Raw genomic sequence first — 18088 nt, forward strand, 5'->3', positions numbered from 1 at the left:
AGTCCTTCAGATAAGAATGATTTTTTGAAGAAAGCGGCATTGAAACAGTTGTTTGTTTCGCTTTCTCGAATTTAAAACCGAATGTTGTACTTTGGTATTTCCTCCGGTAGTTCTTACTTCCAAATGCCTAATAGTGGCAAATTCTATTTCGAAGAAAGATCTCTGGAGTGCACTACCAGATGTGATTCACTTTACTGGCTGTTCGCTCAACCCTTTTGTCTTGTGTCTACAGCAAAGAGTAGCACTTTATCTAAATCGCGAAGTCTTAAAAGCTCCTTTTTTCTATCGAATCCTTGTAGCAGTTCTCCGAGCACCCAAATCAATAGATACAGCGTTTTCATTAGATGTCTCTGTTGTCATATGTAGAGCCCAGTGACTTGCCTTACGGCAAAAGTAAAAGGTATCTTTAGGATATCTTTTCTTCTGGCACAAAATAAACTCAAAGCCTGAATGTGTCATCTCTGCTTTCTGCCATAACACGATTTGTGAACCGTGTTCTTTTCACTTTTACATTCTGGTTAATTATTCCCTTCTCTTATATATATCGCACCGATTGTGAGAATTTTTCAAATATTATTTATTTTATTATTTAAATTAACCGTTAGTGACATTAAAGCTTGTTGTAGAGTAGAAAAATCTATTGAACTTTAACAACGAACTTATGCATTTAACATATCAATAAAAAGGCTGCAGTGTATATGTATTTAATCATATCATCATCATCACATAAAAAGGCTACAGTATATATGCATACATATCACCATCATCATACAAAAAGGCATCATATGCGTATAATCATATCAGCATCACATTAAAGGCTACAGTGCATATGAATATTATCATCATATGAAAAGGCAGTACATATGCATATAATCATATCATCATCACATTAAAGGCTACAGTGCATATGAATATCATCATCCTATGAAAAGACAATACATGTGCATATAATCGTGTTATCATCACATAAAAAGGCTTCTGAGATATGAATATTATCATCATATGAAAAGGCAGTACATATGCATATAATCATATCATCATCACATTAAAGGCTACAGTGCATATGAATATTATCATCATATAAAAAGGCAGTACATATGCATATAATCATATCATCATCACATTAAAGGCTACAGTGCATATGAATATCATCATCCTATGAAAAGACAATACATGTGCATATAACGTATTATCATCACATAAAAAGGCTTCTGAGATATGAATATTATCATCATATGAAAAGGCAGTACATATGCATATAATCATATCATCATCACATTAAAGGCTACAGTGCATATGAATATTATCATCATATGAAAAGGCAGTACATATGAATATAATCATATCATCATCACATTAAAGGCTACAGTGCATATACATATGTCATCGTCGCATAAAAGTTACGGATTTACCGTTCACAAATTCACTTCAGCAACACTCTTCCTCAACCTTAGCTTTCCCTTTTCTATAAAGAAACCCTTACTTCAAACCCCTTCTAGGACACAGGGGATCATTGTAACGATTTTTCATCTTAAGCCAGTATCAAAGGAGGCGGAAGTGTATATGTCACTTTTACAGCATGGAAACTAATTTCAGAACATATGCATAACAATCAATTAACAGATATAAAAACATTAAAAAAATCCAACCTTAGTTGGTTCATCTATATTTCTAACCGACTCTAACACTCTAATTCATAGGTGAACTAAAAGATACAAAAATTCGTATGTGAACAGACATTAAACGTTTATCATCTTAACATGGCAGTTAGGTAGCATATGTTCTCTCCAACCTGTAGCTGCTGGTTTAAATTCTAACTTTGGCATGGGTGCTGTGATTGTCTTTAGGTTGGAGATGATTTTATCGTCCATTGTCTGAGACTATTAACTTGTTTAGTGGAGGCTTGAAATTGGTTTGAGAAATTTATTTTTTGGCTATAGAACATGATTGCCGCATTATGTAACCCTTGACTCACTCGTTGATATTAAATGAGCCATTGATTACAACCTTCGTAGGTGATATTGTCATGAAACGTCCTGGAACAAGTGTTTCATAATAAATAACAGTACAAATGCAGGTGACACTGTTTGTTTAAAAGCGTCACTTGCGCATGAAATAAGTGCTGCACAGATGGCACCTTAAAACAAAAGCCCATAACATATACCAGCAACAATCTGTAAAATCATACATGCAATGGATCATAAAAAATCTACGTTCGACAATATCCTTCAAATTGCAGATAGCATAGAAACATCAACCTGAAAATTATAACAAATATTTATAACGTTTTCACATAAACTGCGAATCTTTGTCATAGACGTCTGTTAAACAAAAACATTAACTGAAAATAATATCTGGGAATATTAATGAAATAAAAAATATGTCCTTTACAGTCACATATGTTGGAAGACATCAAACTCTCGATTAACGATAGAAGTTATATTCCATCTTAACTAGATGAGAAATCTAGTTGAAATGTAGTGATGTTGTTTATTAAGAAAACTTAATTAACATCCAAATAAATAGAGGAAAAGCTATTCATGAGATAACTTTTAGCAGGCTATTCCAGTTTATATTAGCATTTAAAAATGCTATCCATAGTTGTTTTCAGTAAAGTCTGCTAGATGGCAGCACCATTTCTTAATCATTAAGAAATGATTCATCATTAAGACTTAATGAATAAAGTGAACCATTTTAATAACCTTGAACCCGTCCTCTTTAATTTTTGGCTTCTACTTAAATATAACAGTTACGCCATTATCGAAAATACTAATAATTGTCCAGCAGAGCATTTATTTCTATTTTTATCACGAAGATACGAGAACTCAGTATGACTCAAAATGTCGGGCATCTGTAAATGAGTCCTCAAACACTTATTTTTTTTAAACAGCCACTTATTCCCCCCCCCCCCCCCCGAGACTTTCATTTTCAAAGCTCAGACTAAAATGTCAGGATATCAGCTTTTCAAAAAATAGATTCTCATTAAATTTCACGCTATTCTAATGACATCGGGTCTTTTGAAATGTCCAAGGATAGTTAGCGGTTTTGCATGGCATCGCACAAACTTCATGAATCAAACGTGTTTTTTGCCTTTTATATTAAACACATTATACTGTCAATTTATGTTCTTCATCCATTCATGTTCCTTATTCTAAAATTCCAGTTATAAATTTTTACACACGATATACTCCAATCGCCTGCGCGCACGTATTTTAAGGAGTTGAAGTGGATTTTTAAGCTTATAGGTCAATTTTCGTAACTTATTGCAATTCCTTATAATTACTATACCCCCTATCGTTTTTTTTTGCTACTACTGAGCATAATGTTGAAATATGTTACTAAAATCGCGTAATGAAACTTAACAATGATTTCAGCGAAACAATGAAACCTATTTGATATATATATATATATATATATATATATTTGTAGCTTGAAATTTGTAGCGCAGGTTGCACTTATGTGCAACCTGCGCTACAAATTTCAAGCGAGTTTGACCATATGATTGCATTTTTATCGATGTGGTTACAATTAACTGTAGGATAACTTTGAATATTTCAATTTATCAATTAATTGTAACCACATCTGCGCACAGTGGGGGACAAAGTTCTTGTTTTAAGATATATAAATTTATGGAAAATTATATATTTTAAACACTTGTCTATATCATGTATAAAAACTTGTCAACCACGTCAGTTTACACTTCACGCACGCAAAAAAGATGAAACTTAGAAAACAAAAACAGCTACTCATGACAAATGACAACGTTCAATTGGATTGGTTGACACAATAACCAATCACAGCGTTTAGGTGCTATTGTCTCAGAGCTCACCTTGCCTCGCCTTCTCAGCGGTTTAAAACTACTAGAACGCTAAGAATTTGACCTGCTGAGCCATCTGAACATGTTTTCAATGAGCTGAAAGATGTATGTATTTTGAATGCCCACCTGGGCTATTCACGTGAATGTGATGCAATGTTTACGTGTCGAATGTGTCCTCTATTGTGTTTATTTTTAACAATCCCACGAAGTCTGGAAACAATTACAGGAGTCTTTAACGGGAATAAATGCAAAAATATTAATAGCGGTGATATTGCTATTCGGCGGATGAGCAGCGCACACCTAGCACACGCGGGGGGTCACAAGATTGGATCGCGCCCTTAGGCAAACAATTAAATATCGCCTCTGATGAAACAAAAATATAACAAAATCGCCAATTACTATTTTGTTTTTATTACAAGAGAAACATTAATGCAAAACGATTACATAATAATATTAATTAAATGTTTGCTCTACGGGATATCGCACAATAAAACTGTTTTTAAGTTCTTCTAAATTTAAATTATAAGCTATGTCCGCCTCTATCAATTTAGTTGCTAGACCAACCAATCTTTCTTGGGTCATTGCTGTTCGCAAATAATTTTTAATCAGTTTAAGCTTAGAAAAATTGCTTTCCGCATTTGCTACGCTAACAGGAATTGTTAGCGTACCATACGGGTAACATACGTTCAGCCATATTGCTACCGCAATATGGCTGAACGAGCGCCCTTATTAAGCCGCACCGTGAGGCAAGCTGCCTCTATACATCCTGTGGACGGTACTCACTGTATTCGTCATCACAAGAATGCCCTATAACTACTATTGTTATCCCTTCCACTCCCCCCCCTTTGAAGTAGTTTAAATGCTATTAAATTTTATTTTTTTCCGTTAACACTTTAAATTTGAAAGGAAAAAAAACATCATTTTCAAGATAGTAGACTGAACTGGGGCAGTATATAAATCATGATACACGTGCATGTAAAAAAGACAACACTATTCTGTTATTATTTAAGTTAGAGAGTTTCAAGAAACGACAGCGTGGAATCATCCGTTTATTCTTTTTATCAATTGTTGAAATAAAACATCCACGATTTATGTCATCGTTTATCCCATTTGAACGAACACATAGGAATGAAGTTTTTGCTTTAAACGTAATTATTACATCTTAGAATGTATGATTTTCAAGGAGAAAGATGTCCATAACGCCACTACAAATACAAGATGTTCGTATATTGTCATAAGCCTTTCATCTCCTCATAGTAACAATAACAAACTAGTTATTTATTCTTTAGTATTGCTGTATGACGTAAATAACATAATTTTCGATGGCGGCTGAGTTTCGTGGTTAGAATAGACAATGATGTAGTGGGTAGTTGGTTCTGTGTGACAAGATCTCGTCATCCAGTCTTTCCCTTTACCAAGTCAAACAAGCAAATGTCGATTTTCGCTTTGTGGCGGTTTGCTATGCGCTTCACTTAATACAGAACACACACACGCACACACGCACGCACACACGCACGCGCACGCACACACACACACACACACACACACACACACACACACACACACACACACACACACACACACACACACACACACACACACACACACACACACACACACACACACACACAAATCGGCTTCTATTTTTAGATCACAACTTGAGAAGAAGCAGTTTGCACACTTTATACAGTCGACTACGCTTTCTATATCACTTACAATCTAAGAGTTGGAAACTTTTGAATTGCAGAATGTTTCAGAAACAGTTAAACAGTTTGTTTTAGTTTACAGTAGATTTATCTGGACATTTAGCGATTTTTTTTTTTGAACATGGATAGAATACTGTAGCATTCTCACAACGAAAGGAGATACACTCATATTAAAAGATGCTACAAGAAATACGTTTGCCCAGTGTTCTAACAATGTCTACGTCCATTTATTTGAGCAAGCACGACAAATAGAGAATGCTTATTAAGTGTTGTCCTTCCTCAGATAAGTTTGTCCAAATTTATTAGTTGCAGCGTTACAGTAATATATAACTGAAGTGGACAAGCGTGATAATAATGAGTTGTGCAGATAACAGCAAACGTGATATTTATAGTGTCCTAATGAACGAAAGACACTCTATAAATAGCATTTACAAAGGAGAAAAACTAATTGTGAGTATTCATATAGATATTATATCATAAGTGAAAGAAGATCACCTTATTTATAAAGACAAACGATAGCTTGTTTGTCTGCCTAGTATACAGTATCGCATTGTTGGACTAACAGCCAACAAACTTTATGCATGTCTCCTCATTTCGCTACGGAATGATAGATCATAGGATATGTTTGGATCCAATCTGTTTTTTTTTCTGCTAGAATACTTGGTGTTTTATGCGGGTGGTTTACTCTTGTATCCATGTGGTGTAAACTGTATCTTCAAAACTCTTTGGAAACGAAATACTGTCTACTGTAGGACCAGTAACGTGTGTTATTTCCGAAATCTTCGATGGCTTTCTCGTTTGACCAGATAAGGACACAAAGTTATACTCAAAATCTTAACCTGAGAATTTGACCTTACCAAGAGCTATATTTATATTCAAAAATTTTGACCTTCATATTGAGTAGTTCAGAAATTTGAATCCAAATATGACTTTCGGGAGTCAAACATTTTATCTTGTCAAAAAATTCATAGACTTATTGCGACCAAATTAATTTACTTTATTTGATCAGAGAAATGTGAGGTTGGTTCTCGGCTTTTTCGGAACATTTTTATTTCATTTTTTACTTATATCATAAGAACCTTTCCGTCACCAATAAATTATTCGTACATCCTCATAGATTCTCAGGGGCTAGATCCTCATAGATCCACCCTAGTACTCACTTTAGTGAGTACTAGGGTGGCAAACCCGAGGTATCTGATGCTGGGCCATGCCTTACTTCATGTAATATACATCTGTTATATTATCTGTAGACTGGTCCCTCCTCTTCCTTCCTTGCTTCTTTCTTCTCTTCTTGCCCCCAAATGCTATTAGAATATTCGAGGGCTACGGGTGAATATTTCCTATTTTGCTGTGTCATTTCATCTTATGCACTATTGTGAGGCACCAAACCCATCTAGCCAGCGTAGTGCTATAAGGTCAAATACCTCCCCATGAGGACAATGCAAATGGATGGGGGAGACATTTGTCCGGTAGACAGAATCAAGAGGTTGATGAAGAAGAAGACATCCTCATAGATGTACGAAAGACCATATATTTTATACTACTTGTTTGTTTTTTCCTATGTAAATGACACTCACGAAAATTTTAAATCGATCGATATTCGATATTTATTAACTTGTGTAATCTGCTTCTACAGACCAAACAAGTTTTTCAAATCACTGTAGAAGGACAAGAATCAATTCTATGCCAACTCGAGCTTGTACGACTCGGGGAAGAAGTGATGACAAGAACTACAGAACAGGCTTTCAGAATATTGAAACTTTGGCTGATGTTGCACAATATTGTTATTGCACACATGGAGTACGCCAGACACAATGTAATACTCGTGGAAAGGCTTAGACGTTGGTTATGCATTTTTTACTAAATAATTTAAGGAAATTACAACGTCAACTAGGATATACATTAAAATAAATTTTTATATACTTCAATATTTCGGCAACTTCACGTTGCCATTTTCAAGAAACTTAAGAACAAGATATGTGCACGCAGGCGCAACAAACAGTAATTGAGGAAGAAGCAGGAAGCTATTATTTCTCCTAAACTCCTGATGGTTCCCCCTAGCGGGCAATGTTGGTATTCTTGGGCGATTGGGCTGAAGGTCTTCTGATGTAGGTTTCCCAAATTTGAGGCAGTCTCATGCAGCCAAATTAGTTGAGGTTTGGATTATTTCTTAGAGCTGAAGCTGATTCCATGAAAAGCCTTTCATATTTGTATTTACTACGGTGTATTATCGTGGCTTTTTTCCACCATATTCTATGGCAAGTATCCAGAGCATGGTCAGCAAGACCAGAGTGGCTGTATTCGTGATACCGGATGTTTCGCACGTAAAGCACGCCATTACGGTAAAATGAAATTAAAGCTATCAAGACAACTGAATCGTCTCGCCTTCCTAAAACGCTGCCAGGATTTCCAGGTAATTCCTAACTGTGTGAAATTCAAGCATCGTTTCTCTTCGCAAAAGACTCTTCGTATTTATAACCGTGCCAGCCAAGCCTTACTCAGGGAACAAATCGCCGCGACTCACCGTTTCCTGAATGCTGCTAACTTAGCTGTCCAGGCACTCGAAGAAGACCTTTCAAGCACCTTGAGCCACGAAATTTGGTCAATTTTATACGACATCTCGTGCACTGCAGCGGAGAAAGAATTTTAAAAAGTACGAGATTGACACATTAAAATATTTGAAAATTTAAAAAAGAACTCGATCTCGAAACCACAAATTCCTACCCAAACAGTAGTCAACCTTTCGTCATTTAGTGTGAAACCTGAAGCACTCGACGCCCTCACGTTGCCACAACTTCGCCATTGCGCCCAGAATACGACATATACGGGATACGACACCTTCCAAACCACGTCGCCAACGATATTAGACTGGATGTGGCTTGTGTTCTGACCAAAGCTAAACCACCAAAAGCCAACATGCCCAGTAAGGAAATTAAATCTCTACTAGAATTAAAGAAAAACAAGAAAATAATAATCACCAAAGCTGATAAAGGGAATCCCACAGTATTGCTTAACCAAAAGGATTACACAGGTACGCTGAAAGCTCTATTGTTAGATCGGGCTACTTACCTCCCTATCGAGTACAATTCCACCAAATCACAAATTAGAAAACTCCACAGGCTCCTTAAGAAGGTCACTTCTTGGCCTGTGGAAATCACTAACAAATTAAAACCATTTAACTCCATACCCCCCTCCCCCGTATTTATGGACTCCCAAAAATACATACGGAAAATGTGCCATTACGTCCCATAGTGGATGGCATTGATTCCCCCACATACAAACTAGCTAGACATTTGACCAAAGCTCTCTCACACTTACTGGCAACACACCTTCACACATAAAAAACTCAGCCCACTTCAAAGCCTGCATAGAAAACCTTACACTCAAACACACTGGCATAATTGTCAGTTTTGATGTCTCCTCCTTATTCAAATATCCCACTCAAAGAATCTTTAGTGCTAATCCAAGCTAAATTTCTTCCCGATATCACAGCCCTATTTCAGTTCACAATGAACGCAGGCTATTTTGTTTGGCAAGGAAAATTCTACAAACAAATAGAGGGGACAGTCATGGGTTCTCTCCTCTCCCCACACTTGGCCAACTTTTATATGGAGACTTTTGAAGAGACCTTAAACTCTGCCCCTTTGGCTTCGCTATGTTGATGATGTGCTCGCTTGGCCACATGGCTCCGATGCACTCCTCTCCTTCCTAACACACTTAAACAGCCAACACCCCAGAATCAAATTCACCCTGGAAGAAGAAAAAAAACAACTTCCTTCCTTTCTTAGACACACTAGTCACCCGCCAGCCTGATGGAACCTTGGTTTTCAAAGTCTATAGAAAACACACCCATACAGGCAGATACATTCACCAACAATCCCACTACCCCTCCTCGCAACAATATGGAGTCATTAAGACACTACACAACAGGGCCAAACTTATCTGTTCAAATGACAATGCCCTAACCACAGAACTAAACCACATTCTCAACACTTTCTCAGTCAATGGCTACCCCCCAAAAAATCCAAAAATTATTGAAAACAGTAAACCACAACCCATCCACCCCTTCCCCCTAACAACAAAGCTTACTCTAAATCCATCACCATACCCAATATCCGAGGCACCTCGGAAAAAATTACAAAAATCCTAAAAAAACATGACTTAACTTATTGTTACAGACCATATAAAAAAATTGGCATCCATTATCCGCTCTACTAAAGACCAACTTCCCCCTTTGACTTACCTGGTGTATATCAGGTCCCTTGCAGCTGTAAGCTGTCCTACTTTGGCCAAACAGGCAGGACAGCAAATATCAGAATTTCAGAACACAAGGACTACACCCGGTTTCACCAGTACAGCCACTTTGGTCTTGCTGACCATGCGCTGGATACTTGCCATAGAATACGGTGGAAAAAAGCCACGATAATACACCGTAGTAAATACAAATATGAAAGGCTTTTCATGGAATCAGCTTCAGCCCTAAGAAATAATCCAAACCTCAACTAATTTGGCTGCATGAGACTACCTCAAATTTGGGAAACCTACATCAGAAGACTTTCAGCCCAATCGCCCAAGAATACCAACATTGCCCGCTAGGGGGAACCATCAGGACTTTAGGAGAAATAATAGCTTCCTGCTTCTTCCTCACTTACTGTTTGTTGTGCCTGCGTGCACGTGTCTTGTTCTTAAGTTTATTGAAAATGGCAACGTGACGTTGCCGAAACATTGAAGTATATAAAAATTTATTTTAATGTATATCCTAGTTGACGTTGTCATTTCCTTAAATTATTTAGTAAAAAACACAATGAAATAGTGGGAGTTACAGGGAATAGGTTGAAGAACAAAAGTTAGATAGCAGTGGACCCCCAACTATAAGATTAACATTGGATTGAGGACTTTGTAGTAAATGGGGGGAGGGAGGAATTAGTCGTATTAAAAATTGTGGGTGGTGGACGACCGCTTACTCCGCTTCATCATGAGAAATCTGCTTACGGTGTGATAACCAAGACTTGGTGCGAATACCTCAGGAAGAACACCACATCATATCAAAATTTACTACTACAACTATATCCTTTAAATGTGTATGGCGTCAACAGAGATGGACTTACTACGCTTTGGACTATCTAGGACTGATTTCAAGATACACTCTTTGCGTGTCATGCAGGCGACACTGGCAGCATGGAGGACTTATCAGAGAATAATTTCTCGAATCTCCAGGGGTGGAGTTTAATAGCAGAGGATATTGTCGAGGTCTTAGGCCTTTTGTAGTCCTACATGTGAGGCCATAGTGTGTAGCATTGTTTTTAGTGCGAAGTTAGGAAAATAAAAATATTTAGTGAATGAAATGATATCACATCGGCCGAACTGAATCTACCAATTAAGTACATTCATTAAAACTTCCGCAATGGGATTTGAACCCACAGAATGTTGATTGAGGAAGCAGAAGCGTTATGCACTCGGCCAACCTGGCCGCTGAAGTGTTAGTCCAATATCTTAATTTTAATTAGATCGTGCATCTACTTGCTCATATTAATATTTTTTGGGGTATCACGAAATATGTTTATGGTAGAGGTATTGTTTTTTTTTTCTTTGAAAGATGCTGCAAGAAATATGTTTGTAGAGTGTTCTTCTTGGTTTTTTTTCGAATTTTCATCTATTTTTCATTTAATTGTTTTGCTATCTATGAAGAATATATAAAAAATAACTTTCGTGAGTGGAAGCAAATCTTAAATGGAAAAATTTTTTTTTTAATCTTGAAAATGTGATTTAAGATGAATAACTTGTAGATAAGTTTTAACTGAAACTTGTTACATTTACTGGTTTATGGAATCCGAATAAACACTTCAAAAGTAAGCATTTATTTAAAAACAATTGATATGATTGATATTGGTAAATTGATTAAAAATGAATATAAATGAAATAAACAAGCATCTCAGCAAATTTCTCATATTAGAATAGTAATCATGTAACATACATAATACATGTAATTTAATGTATTTCAATGCTGGTTAACACCTTAACAAGATCTTTAACTCCACAACATTTTTCTTCTATCTTGATTTGTGTAAATAAATTTACACGCTAAAAAGGTATTCCTTGTTTGTTGTCGTCAGAAAATATCTTGTAAATATCGAAGGTCAGGACAGATATACTTAATAAAAGAGCACTGGTGAATTTTAACGTGGTTTAGGGAGATACGCATCGCTTAGATTCGACTCCAGCCGTGCACGAAGTAAATGAATTGAGTCATCGACTTAAAGAGACCAAGCACAAGTGTTCATTCAGGAGACATAGCGAAGCCTTGAAGGATTAATACCGCATAATGACAGCGTCCCATCCCAAAGTAAACAGCCCTTGAGACGGAAATGAGGCTTCTGATATTTCGACAGAGATTAAGTAAGAGTTAATGAACTTGGAAGCTTCTTAACCTAAAATCTTACGAACTCTTACGGAAGTATTAAATTTTGTCTTTTTCGTTCCTTTAAAAGGCGAAGTAAAGACTGCTGACTCTAGAATTTATTTCGTAGGCACCTAGAAACACAAAAGCATCTTACTTTATCCGTGCAGGTATTATGCTTATTTGAAAGAAAGCCAGGAGTTAATACTTTGTTCGAGTAAACACCTTTTAATTCATTCTCTCTCTCTCTCTCTCTCTCTCTCTCTCTCTCTCTCACACACACACACACACACGAGGGCACGCTCGCGAGTATTAATTAAATAACTAAATTGCATATTAATTCAGTCGTTCTAATTAAATATCTAGATACAGTTTTGATCGGTACGTCGTAATCATTTGGCCTTGTTAGTGGTTGTGAATGATGTCTTTAAGCCTTTTCGCAATTCAAAGGAAAGCGGTTAAAATTATCGTAAGGTGAGAAATTTTGTTTCCCATCTGAGTTTTAATTAAAATCAACAGAGGTAAAAAAGAAGTCGTTATTTCCCGATGCGTAATATTTATTCGAATAAAATATTCATATTTATGCACATGTCACACTGATGATTATCATGTTTCAAAATAATCACGAGAAAGATAGATAGATAAAGAGAGAGAGAGAGAGAGAGAGAGAGAGAGAAAGAAAGAAATGACGAATATTATAACAGATTGTTCTGTTCTTTAGTAGCTTCCTGTATTAAAGAATTGTATTATTATTACAATGCCAATCGCTCTCTTTTAAAATACTCATTTTGTTCAATGTGATCCAAAAAACTACTATTTAAAAGATATATTTTGATACGTTCTTGAGAAACTTCCTTTCCTTCTTAAATTTTCCTCGCTTCCAAAGTACTTTTATTAAACACATTTACTCTCCACCCTTCTTGCTCATGATGTGTACGGTTTTCCAACTCAGCAATCACCTTATTTTTTTTGGAAGTTTTGTTATTGATTTCGAACAATTTGATGCAATAGTTTGACTATGAGTTTAAAAATTAACACCTTTGAATAAGAAAATATTACGTGTTAAGTATGAAACAAAATTAATTCTCCATATTTCTTTGCATCTCTGTCACCAAGATGGAAGAGACAGGATTCTTTCTATCCTAAAATAACTTACTATAATCTTAGTTTTGTTAGAGTTTTTTCTTCCTTAAACTCCTCGGATAATGTTCACTACTCAGAGACATAAGTAGACAATGACAGCTCGTGTTCATGGTTGGTTTGGTGTTATCATCCTGATTACACTCCATACTGTTTCTCCACCGGAAACTCAACCAAAAGAGGTGAGTTAATGGCCAACCGATTCACTGTACTTTTTTTTACAAAGAGAATTCGATGTCTACTGCATGTATTTTTTCACAGACATTTCCGTGATCATAGATCTCTTATTGTCTCACATCCTCTTCGAATCTTTTAAGATACGTGAGTGGCCAATTGCCACTGTTTAATATTTTTTAATATTTTTTACCTAAATGAAATAATAATAAAATGGACAAAAAATTACATCAAGGTAAACTGTCTTCTAGTGTGAACGTAAACACTCTCCTTTTTGCCGATGACCAAATAATAATTACAAATTCTGAAGATAACTTACAGAAATATATTTTAAATCTGAATGAGATATCCAAAGATTATGGTAGGATAATATCAACAGAAAAATCAAAAACTATGGCCTTTAGAGGTCAAGATCCTGCAAGAACTAAGATAGTAATATATAACATGATCTTGGAACAGATGAATTCATTTAACTACCTAAGATGTATGATCACACATGAAAATGAAAACGATATAAACGTAGAAATTGCAAAATATTTAAAAATAACAGGTGTAATTAACTCTGTATTTAAACCAAACCTAGTTCAAAACCAAACCAGGCTAAAAGTATACAATACATTAGCCCTACCGGTCTTAATGTATGGAAGTGAAATCTGGACAATAAAAAAAAAAGACAAACAAAGATTGACAACAGCAGAAATTAAGTTTATGAGAAAAACTGCAAAGTATACTCTATTTGATCACAAAAGAAATTATGAAAGAATTAAACCAGGAATCAGTAATAGAAAAAATTTAAAAAACAATAAACATAAATGGATGGAACACGTTGAAAGAATGAAAACAGAAAGATTACCAAAACAAGCTTTAAAATATAAGCTATTAGGTAAAAGAAAATCAGGACGTCCTCATAAGAGATTCAACGATGACTTCTAAGGCATGATGATGATGAGTGGATAATTGCCATTGCTCATACTTAAAACCCAAATTCACAGTACATATTTTTCAGTCTTCCTTTATTTCCTGTACTGCTGGCTATCATGTGGAGCAGCCCTGTTTCTTATACATTTCTTAAAGAAATTCTCGTGTTTGAGATCACCATAAGATTTCTTTTTAGTACAGTAGTACTTAAAAATATTTTATGTGCCACCCACACTTAAATTTGGAAGTTATTTGAGCAATCTTTGCATTTCAAAATAAACGAAGTTTGGTAAAGTAGAGTTTTTTACACGTAAGGTGAACTACAATACGTTTTATTCTTTTCATATAAATAATTGAACACAGCTTTTGCGGAAGTGAAAGAAACTCAGTCGCACTCATAACTATTTCAAACTGATTCTTTCTATCGCTTTCCTTGACACCAAATCCATAAGTCAGGTCATCCGAATCTTTCTTTACTGTATTGAAGTTACACATCATGTGATACATTTTTTAGGTTTAGGGAAAATCGACTTTTTGATTAAGGTATGTCGTCGTCACCATGGCAACTATATAAAAAAGAGAGAAATAACTCTGTATCTGTTCAAGTTCGGAAGAAAACGAAAAGTGTCTATCACTTATGTCATTTTGGCAATGCCTGAATATATTTGCTATGTTTCTAGTAAAACTAGTAGAAAAATTCATTGGAATGGACTGGACAATTTTATGAATCCTGCTGTTTTAAATGACCATCTAGCTGTCATGAATTAAAGAAAGTACAAAATATTACAAGAAATTAATTTGCACAAATACTATTTAACAACATACCTGTACATTTTTTTGAAGTTCATAGTATAAACGTTCCAGTAAAACACACGCATCAACAGACTATAGATTAGATTAACTTTCTTCCAACTATTACTTTGTGAGCTGCTACTTAAAATGCTCCGAGAGTGATATGCTGTGTGACGTTCTTATGAGATGTTACATATTCATATAAAATGAATTTCCAGATGCAGTTTGATTTCAGGATACAATTTGATACAAATTAAACAATTTATGTTTAATTATAATTATCAAAAATTGATTATTGAAATTGGCAATCAGAAATCGATTGTTCAAATTAACAATCCAAACTAGATTTTGGTTAGATTTTGATTCAACAATTACGTTTTAACTCTCAGTTTTATTTCGCCAATGAAATTTTCAATTACTTTTTCATTTCAACAACGAAATTGACATCCTATTGTTTTGTAGCAACAATGAATGTTTCATTCCTAGCACGTTTGTTTCAGTAATGAATGTTTCGCTCATAGCGCTATTGTTTCAACAATTAATTTTTCAATTGTTACATAAATGAATTTTCTACTCATAATCCAAACTAATTATCAAAATTGGAAATCAAAAACCGATTATTGAAATTAACAATCAAAAATCGATTGTTCAAATTAGCAACCAAAAATCTTGATTTTGGTTGGATTTTAATTCAACAGTGACTTTTTCACTCATACTGTTTCATTTTTCCAATAAAATTTTATTTTCATTTATTATTTTTTCAGCAACGAACTTGTCATTCATATTGCTTCACTGCAAAAATGAATTTTTCACTTATAACACGTTTGTTTCAACAATGAATTTTTCATCGAGAGATGTTTTTTCAACAATTAGTTTTTCATTCGTAACACGCTTGTTTCAAAAATGAATTTTTCACTTATAATCTTTTATTTCTGCAATAAATGTTTCATTTTTTTTTTTGGAAAAAACCAAACTGATTATTGAAATTGGCAATCAAAAATCCATTATTCAAAATAGCAACCAAAAATCGATTGTTCAAATTAGCAACCAAAAATCTTGATTTTGGCTGGATTTTGATTCAACACTGAATTTTTCACTCATAAGGTTTCATTTCGACAAATAAATGTTTCACTTTTTTTTGGAATCAACCAGTTCGATAATTAATTTACAATATGAGAAATGTACGGAATTATACGTTTGCTGCATATCCAGCTAAACACATTATGTAAACCTCACATTGAATAAAATGTCCTCTCTGTGTGTGTTATAGCACTTTTTCTTCCATTGTATTTTCATATTGCAGTCCGTTTTGCCTTCTTCTCATGTCACGTAGTAAGATCGATTATTTTGTACTTTCTAAGCGATCACACGTCTTTGTCAATAGAGATCTGATTTATGGCACTCAAGTTACGATAACCTCGACCTAAAGCCAATATTTCTTCATCTTGGATTTATCGACCCAAAATTCCTGGTAGAAACCATTGAGTTGGGAATTTCCTTGACACTTTACCGAATTTAATTAATATCCTCGTGCTGTAGCCCACACGCTTTGTTAGGTAGCAGAGTTGGTGTGAATATTACTTTCTTAATGGTGTCTGTAATCATTAGTTTCGGAGAACTTACACCACCAGACGGCGATCTCTTTTGATTTTTCTTAAAGACAACACCCACGCAGTGTACCAAAGCTTTTGTTAACCTTGAAGGCTTTTATCGGTGTTTTACTCTGGTTGAAAACACGCTTAGTTCAGAAGTTGAAACTGTTTTTCCTGTGGTATAGAAAGAAAGCGCTGAAAACGAGAGTTTCTTTCATTCTTTTCTGTTTTTCCCGCTTTCCACCTTATCGTGTTGTCGGTATTTCATGAAGCGTTATGTACTTAGTTAATTGCTTTCTTTTGTCACAAAACTTGAACACACGCAGTCAGTGGTTTGTGTTCATCGGATAGAAAATAAATGATTTCTCTTTCTGTTTCTCTATATTTAATTTTTTTTTGTCTCGAAATATACTACTTTAAATTTACAGGTTAAATTTGCTTGCATAAAAATAAATCAAACAGAAGAAGAAAAAAAGAAACAAAAAATACAGAGAAAAGGATCAAGAAAAAATCAAGGAGATTCTGAATATTTCAAAAACGTCTACACACTTCACGTGCACTCGTTCACTCACGCATACATATTTTCAAGCAATATGATATAAACTTAACGGACAACAATCGATTCACCAGTGCAAAATAAGTCAGCTACAAAATCTTAAAAACCTTTTGGCCTGTATTGAACTGGTATTATGATTGCAAACATAATGCAATCATAATACCACATCGGCAATGGATGGAATTTCCATTATGGCTGGAAATGGAGATTCCAAGAATGGTAAATGGCTTCGCATTTATAACAATAACAAGAAAATTATTTTCTTTAAAAGATTTCGCCCTTACGTATAAGCAACAAGTTATTTTTCACAACGATTTTGAAATACATTACTTTCTTTCTATCTGTAATGTGTTGTAGAGAAACGCTGGTTAAACATAGATCTATTCAGAGATTTTGCATTGACGTCTACAGATTCTATTACGTAGGGTTTCCTTTTATTCGGAAGATAGCTTACAACGCTTTGTAAGATCACCTGGCACTTACCTAAAACATTCAAGGATTCAAAGCTATTGACCTCCTTCGGGTGCATTAATCTGACCACAGTCCATTCGTCTTATAATAGTCTTTTGTATAAGTTTTTAAGCATTCTCTGACTTTTTTAGACAACTTTTGAAAGTATATTGTGTTAGAAACATGGATAGGGTTAAAACAAAGTAAAAGGAGAAATAAATCGATGCGAGAAAGGCGAAACACTTCATTCTCTCCATGTCACCTGTTTTCGTAAGAGAAGTAATAATATTGAACGACAGTAATGACCTGTTAGGGTTTTGTTAATCTATTGTTTATCCTATAAGGCATCCAGTTCTATCTCCATAGTTTGCTATGTCTAGCATTGTGTTTATTCTAAGACTTGCTTGCCTGCTTGTTTTTGAAAGAAATAAGCCATCCAAGTTTCCGAAAACATATTTTAACCACCGCCATAATCAACAGCTACCTCACTTACACACTTAAATGGCCCTAAGAAGGTTTTTTGTATCTTAGACAGGGCCGAATCCG

The sequence above is a fragment of the Typopeltis vanoorti genome, chromosome 2, assembly GCF_054136105.1.
Source record: "Typopeltis vanoorti isolate ZY-2024b chromosome 2, IOZ_Tvanoo_1.0, whole genome shotgun sequence".
NCBI lineage: Eukaryota > Metazoa > Arthropoda > Arachnida > Uropygi > Thelyphonidae > Typopeltis > Typopeltis vanoorti.